Here is an 8,352-nt window from a genome sequence, read left to right as displayed (position 1 = left end):
CTCCCTTTATATCTCCATACTTTAGGAGTGGTCATGTCTTCCTTTTATTTCATGTTTTAATTTAATCTGGAGGATGTGTACAGTCAGTCTTTATCTCTCCAGGACAGAGAAGAGCATCTCTTAGAAGATATAGGTACACCAATATCTCAGAATTACTATAGGGGAACAGTAGTCTTGACTTGTGCAGGAATGAGGATTCTCCTGGATGAATAATAATTCTAAGAGGTAGAACTAGGCCAGTTCCTGACAAACCAAGAGAATTGTCCTTTCGTCAGACAAATAGTAAAAACTTTTAAAACAGTAGTTCAGGATGTGAAGATCATAACAGAATACATCCTCTCTTTGGGGAGTTTTTGTGGGTCCACGTAAGGCTAATGTATTGCCAAGAATCACTGGGTTGTAACGGATAGAAGGGCTGGAGACAGACACAAGGGGAGAAGGGGTCCAGTCCAGACTTCTCAGAACACTGATGAGTAAACCCTGGCCTTAGTGCACAACAGCTGAGGAAAACAACATTAAATCTCTCACCTTTCCTATATTGGCTTTCCCATCCTCCAAGCAGGAATACTAACTACTTGCCTCTCCACTCCCAGTTTGTTTGCCTCAAAGATTAGTAACTCAGGTGATGTTTTGAGTGTTCTCCTGGGCACGAAAAGTTATTTGGATGTTGTTGTTGATATTATGAGCAGTCTGGATTCTTAGTCCTGGTTCCATGTTCCAGGTAGTTTGAGTCCTCATCTGTAAATGGATAAAGAAGTATTTCTTTTACTGAGGGCTTGGGGGGATTTAGTCAAACAGAGCAAGTCAGCAGTAGAGAGGAGATCAAAGCAAGGTATCTTGCCAGTTCCTAAGGTGTTCTGGGGTCACATTCTTCTTGTCTCATGTTTCACTCCTGTCTGTAATAAACCATGGGGCCCCTGGACTTAGAAGCTGGGTCTTCATCTTGATTCTGCCGTTAGTGTCTTCAGTTAGTGGCATTCCCTTTCAAAGAGGCTCTGCTATTTGGGGGGAAGGCTGAGAATCTGCTGTGGAGGCAGTAATCCAACAGGGGTGTCAGTCATGTTTTGACAAGTGCCATAAGAATTGAAAGGAGCGTGCACGTTTCCAAAATTACTCCTTCTGCAGCCCACATGTTAGCTTTGTTCTTTTTCTCCACAAATGTGCCCACTCATGGACGGTCATTACTGAACAAAAGAGCAGACTAGAGGTCTTTTTAGGCAAAATAAAATGGAGGTCACACAACACGGCTCATCCCAAATTTCTTCAGATGTATCCTTTCTTCTCTTACACACTTTTCTTTCTTTTAGGCTTGCTCAGGCTTCTAATCATTTTTAAAAAAATATTTCTCATCCCTCAGTCTTTGTGGTAGTCACGTGTTCCTTAAAAAGGTGCTTTTCTCTTGTTCCTGGATACCCCTCGCCGGCATTTCCCAGATTTCTTTGCAGTTAGGTGCAGGCACAAGAGGAATCTGAGAGTGGGATGTGGGTAGAGGGGATGCCTTCTGCTGTTGCTGCTGCTGCTGCTCACAGCATCCTGGGTCAAGTCATCCCTCTTCCACCCTCTGCTGGCTGGATATTAAAGTCCGGAGACCTCTCGACCCAGTCAGTACCTCTGAGCAACAAAAACTAATCCCAATCCTAATTGGAACTTCCACCTTTTGTCTTTTGGGCCTTGTGTGTCAGATGGGGTGGGGAGTGTCTTACATGAGCAGGAAACAAAGTTTTAAATAAGTAAAGAAAACTTTGTGTGGATGAAAATGTTCCCTTGTATTTCAGTCTATGCTGTTTCCCCGTGTATCTGTAACAGTTGTAAGCCATTCATAAACAAATGCAGCCACCCATTCCCACCCTCCCTGAAGGATTTCTCCATGGCTGATCTCTGGTTGCTTTCAATCTACATCTTAATAATAATGAACACCACAGACCTCAGGCTGCTATTTCTATATTTGCTCAAGTCCCATGCAGCAATTAGCAGAGACTCCTTCAACGGCAAAAACAAACAAACCCGAATTCTTGAAAAGGAGGAGTAGGCTGCATGATTTATTTTCTGTGACATAATACTATTTTTCATTTGGAAAATAATCATAAACCACTGACTGTATGCTCTGCACTCCTTTAGGCACTAATAATACATCTCTGAGCATCAGGCACCGCCCTCAACAGCTCTTCCTGCAGTCCGCTACAGTGAATGCATACTTTGAAGTTTAGGACTCAGCAGAAGCCAAATTGGTGGTGATGGGGGAGGGGGGGCGAGCTCCCATTTAAAAGGACTTGTGTTTTATCTCCCATGTTTCTAATGGAAACTAAGGGTATCCAATTTAACTGGGAAATTCTGCTAGTCTTCTGCTCTGACTTAACAAATTACTGACATCCTGTGTTCCCTTTTACCTCGGTTTCAACTAACATAGGATTGTAGCCCAGGAAATTAACTGTTTATACAGCAAAAAATGCTAAAGTTGCTAAAACCAGCTTCAGAGAAAAAAATCTCACCTGGGCACTCTGCTGGAGTCAAAAGCAAGGGCCCCAAAAGAGATTTCTTTTAACCTGACCAGCAAGATGCTAATGCAAATCAAGCCGGCAGGTTAGTTTAGCTACCAAAGCTGTGTTCCCAGCTGCAGGGAAACTTTACAGCCACGCCCCCTCTGAGACATCGGTATCTTTACCAGATTCACCAGTGTTTTGTGACTCTGAAAATACATGCTTGATACTATTGTTGCCGCCTATGGAACTTCTCTGTATGCCCATATAAACTGAAAGCTTTGTGGAGATCATACCCCCTTTTTTTACCTTTATCCCTTACCCTTTTTTACCCTTATGTCTTAAGCTCTTATGCTCATCCTTTCCTAAGGAATAGAAGCATGCAGGAAAAACAATGTCTAAATCAGTCCGTTTGTTTTACCCCTCACATCCTATTTCCAAGCCATTTTTTGTTTGTCGTAAAATTCCTGTTCTGAACCCTGAGGAAGTGCTGAGGAAGGTCCTCCGTAGCTCTAGCTAGGAAATCAAGGACACCTTGAATCTTTTTTTTTTTTTTAAATATTTATTTATTTGTTTATAATGTATACAGTATTCTGTCTGCAGGCCAGAAGAGGACACCAGGCTTCATTACAGATGGTTGTGAGCCACCATATGGTTGCTGGGAATTGAACTCAGGATCTTTGGAAGAGCAGGCAATGCTCTTAACTGCTGAGCCATCTCTCCAGCCCCCGGACACCTTGAATCTTAAAAACCAAGAAGAACTGGACAAGAGGCAGAGGAAGGGGATTTTTACACGAGAGTTGTAATTAAGAGGACAAGGATATCGCTTATCTTTCCCATAGGCTGTATTTGGGGTCAGATCTGGGTGGAGGGCAGATGCCTGAAGTATTCATGTGGTAGTTATGAAAACTGACCAGCTCTGGCAGAACATGGGTTCAAAGCTGACACGCATCCAACACCATCAGTTTTCATCTACTCACTAACACCTCATATCACAACTTACAAGTCACCATATCAACTAGAATTCCCGTACAGAAGGCACAGTAGCTGAGGGGAGGAGGCAACAGTCTGATGAGCAGGATTCTCTGCACTTGCTCTGGGATGACGTCTCTGGCTACTCCTAGGGCCAGCTATTCTACACATGAGTTTGCTGCAGCGTTTTCATGAAGGAAAAGCAGAGGACTTTGAGGAATGGAGTGGAACTATTAAAATGATATGCTTCTATATGAAGGAAGAGTTCTTCATGCTTCAATTGATTTTTAGCATAGTAAGGTGAGGGTGGCGTTCCCGTAGATACTCTCCTACGTCACTGTGCTTCGCAGTCCTCACTCCTAAGAGCATTTTATCTTCACACCGACATCCCGACAGGGCCTGCATTTGCTGCTTTTTTAGCTACACAGCCAGCTTCCCTGTTAAACTGTGGTGTAAGTGACTACATCTGAGCTTCAATGAGTAGCCAAAAGGATCTCATGATCTTCTTGTATAGATGAAGAGCGTCACGTCTACGGACTCGGATAATTGGCCTTTCTTCTTTTGTAAGTGGCTAAGCCAAGGCCAGAACCACCAACTAACAGATATTTTGTAGGACTTTGATCTGTTCTCTTTAAGATCAAGCTATCTCTTTCCTCCTATCTTCCCCTCACCAGAGCTCCATGTCAGCTCTTAACCCACATTTGCTGGTTTAAGTCGCAACAGTCATTAAGAACATAGGCTTTAGTATCAAAGGAACTCTGGGTTCAGTACCTGCGTGTTAGTCTACCTGGAAAGGCATTTAGCTTTTCAAGTCATCAAGTCTTTTGTGTGTGTGTGTGTGTGTGTGTGTGTGTGTGTGTGTGTGTGCTGTGTATGTAAGAGAACTTTCTTCACTAGTTGCGTGAGAGCCACATGAGTCCCTGGCATGTAGAATTACAGACTTAGGTCAAGGATTGTTATTATCTTGATTTTTTTTTCAGTTATTTGTGCTTCTATTAGAAAAAAATGTAAATGTATTCAAACCACAGAGTTGAACCCTTTCAAAGGTTTAGAAGTAAGATTAGGAGGTGAGACCTTGTTAAAGGAAGCATGGGGTAGGTTTTGAGGTTCCAAAAGCCCACACGAGACAGAGTTGTTCTCTCTCTTTCAGCCTACAGATCAGAGTATAGTTAGTTCTTAGCTACTTCTTCAATACCACACCTGCCTGCCACCATGCTCCCTGCCATGATAATAGACTATGTACCTGAAACCGTAAACAAACCCCCAACTAGATACTTTCCTAGGTAAGAGCTGCCTTGGTCATGGCCTCTCTTCACAGCAACAGGTCACTGACTAAGGCAACTTCTTTCGGCACATCACTCAGAAGCGACTTCAAGTATCATATGTGACCATTTGTAAATTACACACTATGTGCTTCCAAAAAAGATTGAAAAAAAAACCACAAGATAATCCACAGCCTTCACCTAATACATAGTCTTAGCATCCAGAATAACACATCTCTTAAGAGCCCCTGTATCCGAATATGTTATTCTTCACGGCAGAGGATAATTAAGATGACAGGTGTAATCCTGGTTTCTAATCAGCCTGCCTAAAAATAAGGCAATGAACTTCAGTTATCCAGATTGACCCAAAATAATTTTATAAAGTTGATGCTTAATGGGGAAAGAGAGTAACAAAGGGGTAGAATCCAAGAAATAGCAGTATAAGTTCTTGATCCAGTATCAAGTGCTTTGAACAAAAGGTCACGAACTGAAAATTCAAAGAATATGGGTAACCTTCAAAAGTTGGAAAATACATGCACACACACACACACACACACACACACACACACACACTCACACTCACCACTCACTCCTTTAATCCTAAAGACATCAAAAATGCAGTCTTGACAACACTTTTTATTAGTCCAACAATAGCCATTTTATATTACAGGACCATAAAGTAATAAACCAGGAATGCTTTAAACCTCTAAAATCATGGTAATTTGCTACAGCAACAATAGGAAACGGCCACAGCAGAATTAACAGAATTCTCTGTGTGTTACCAAACATGCAGCCCATTTAGTTCAGTATTTAAACTTGTAGGTTAGGTGCTAGTCTCCTATCTTCCCCGTTTTGTTGTAGATGCTCCATTTTGTGGCACTGTTAAAATTCAGCAGACTGTTTCTGAAGGAGGCAGTACCATTCCCACTCTGGGTTAGCATGCTGATCCTTGGGAAGGCAGACATCCTAACAAAAACCTACCCTCTTTTTTTGAGGTGGTAGCAGTAGCCAGTGGAGCTCAAAACTCTAAATTCTGAGATTACAAATTCAGGGTTAACTTTAGCCTCAATACTTGCCCACTGTATGGACTCAATGGAAGTTGACGAGCCTCTTCAACCTTCAGTTTCCTCACACACATGATGTTAATGGTGATACCCGTGGAAGAAGATGCAAGGGAACTGTCTATTTGGGGACTGAAGGGGAGATGCAAGGACTGTAAAAGTGGTATCACTGTGTGCTCTGGCCAGCAGCAGAAATCCAAAGGTAACCCTTACAAAAGACAGGGAAATGCAATACTAAAAAGCCCACTTTCCCAAGCACCATTGTCTGAAAAAACGATGAAGAACTTGCTTGGGAAACTTTGGAAACCAAAGCAAATATGTAATATCCACACTCTCGCACAACCACACATAGGCAGCAGCAGAACCAGAGGAAATTATCTAAGATTATATAGTCAGGAAATCTTTCATTTTGACACTTACATTATGTTTAAGTTTTGCCATTTACAGGAGAGGCGAGAGAGCAGCCGCTATGAAATTCTCTTGTGCAGGGATCTTAGCCATCCCAGAAAGCCTATTCAGGCTGTTGTTATACCTACCAGAGCTGAGCAATGCTCACTTTCGTGGCGCTCCAAGACCCATCCCAGTTCTGACAACGAGGTCAATTCCTGCTCAGCTGCTGTCTGTTGTTCTTCATCCACCTCCCTCCACTCTATGAGATACACAGACTTTAGATCACAATCAGCTGTAGGAACCGTAAAGAACACCCGGGCCATTCCCACTACTCCACAGAAGGTACAACCATACTTTCCATCAGGGAACTGATTGGTTCTAGGCCACATGACCACTTAAAGGCAGAGTTAGGTACATCCATCCCAGCGGACTCCACTTTGATCCCTTTCCTCTTGCCTCCCAGCCTATTCTGGATGAGAAAGTGAGTATGTGTTCAAGGAATGGAAACCCATGCTCAGGTTTGAATATTAAAATTTAATATTGTAATTTTGGCCTAAACCCAAACTGAATTTAAAAGGTGCATCTGTTGCAAAAAAAATTAAATAATGCATTTCTGGCTTCAATGAACATGCTTCTGAATAATTTGTGCCGCGGATCTATTTGTGGAAGCAGGGCTGGTACAGGCAGAAAGCAAGCCAGCTTCATAGACCCATATTCTAAACCCACCTTCTCTTCCATCTGCTTTTGAGCTTCCAACTTCCACCCCCAGTACCCCAAATTCTCTGTGCACCAAAGGGCATCTTTCTGCCACCAAAATTGACTTTAATATGTTTGTGGTGGTTTGCATGGGTATATCCTCCACAGACATATGTGTTTCAGTGCTTGGGCCATAGGGGCCATAGGGAGTGGCACTATTAGGTGGTATGACCTTGTTGGAGCAGGTGTGACCTTGTCAGAGAAAGCGTGTTTCTGTGGAGGCGGGCTTTGAGGTCTCATATATGGTCAAGCCACGCCCAGTTTGACAGTTCACTTCTTGCTGCCTTCTCTAGCACCATGTTTGCCTGCAAGCTGCCATGAAGATAGTGGACTAAGCCTCTAAAACTGCAAGCCAGTCCCAATTCAATGCTGTCCTTTATAAGAGTTGCTGTGGTCATAATGTCTCTTCACAGCAATAGAAACACTAACTAAGACAGTATCCTATTGGGTTGTTAGGGTTTCCATAACAAAATACCGTCAAATCATTGATTCAAATAATAGTTTTTTTTTCTCTCTTTCAGAATTCTGTGGGGGGGGGGGTGGTGGAAGTTCAAGATCAAGGACTGATTCCATTGGAGAGCTCTGGGGGAAATATCTGTCCAACACCCCCCTACTTACCTTGTAATAACCATCTTCTCTCTGAGTCTCACATTGTCTTTCATCATCTTACATAGTTGTCTGTGTCTGGGCCCAAGTTCCCTAATCTAAAAGGAACATTGGTTTAATGGGGTTAGTATGCGCTCATTAAATTCATTTTTATTTTATCATTTCTGTACTGACTTTATCACTACCTGAGCTCCTGTGGTGAGACCCTGATGACCATGTCTCCAAACTCTGAGGCAGTGATGAGACACACATGTCACCAAGGGCGTGGGCGAGAAGACAGGGCTTGCTCCTCTCTGTTCCTCCCTTACTGCCATCCACCTGCATTAACCTGGGCACAGGAGAAAATCTGACTGAGCGTCTGAAGTAGCAGAAATCACACCTGCCTTTCTGAGCTAGGACGGTCAGCACACAGGTTTACTCCCCACTCTAGAAGCAGCGGAACCTGGAGGAAAGGAGTCCATAAAAGAGGCCGACTAAAGTCTCATGCAATATGTATACTCTGGGCGTCAAGAGGGTCACATGTATAAAATGTACAATCACAAGGGCAAGCCTCATGGGGCAGACAAGCTGTACATGGCAAAAACACGTTTTCCCACAGAGACATATAAACAGATAACATTTAACATTAAATTAATCAGTTGTAATGAATAATCTGGAATAAATTCACTCCTTTCCACTACACCTGGGAGGAGCAGGAAAGCAGTCCAAGAACAATTTCGTATTTTGGAAGAAACTGAGGTCACAAGACATTTGTCTTGTTTTCTTGAAGTTTTCTCACAAGCACTCAGAATTCTCCTCACACAAACAGCTGAGACATAGAAAGTCTCA

General features: G+C 42.8%; 1 long non-coding RNA gene across 1 annotated transcript; it reads right to left on the bottom strand.

The window, feature by feature from the left end:
* Nucleotides 1-346: 346 nt before the first annotated feature.
* LOC125415156 (uncharacterized) lies at nt 347-7,843 on the bottom strand. Its single transcript, XR_007236539.3, has 4 exons — nt 7,710-7,843; nt 7,537-7,622; nt 6,309-6,421; nt 347-738 (listed from the first exon to the last, which is right to left on the bottom strand). It is a non-coding gene; the product is annotated as an uncharacterized LOC125415156 (long non-coding RNA).
* Between the last annotated feature and the right edge of the window lie 509 nt (nt 7,844-8,352).

Source organism: Myodes glareolus, chromosome 19 (assembly GCF_982192425.1).
Source record: "Myodes glareolus chromosome 19, mMyoGla1.1, whole genome shotgun sequence".
Lineage (NCBI taxonomy): Eukaryota > Metazoa > Chordata > Mammalia > Rodentia > Cricetidae > Myodes > Myodes glareolus.
The sequence above is the reverse complement of the archived record's forward strand: the minus strand, read 5'-3'. Positions and strand labels throughout refer to the sequence as shown.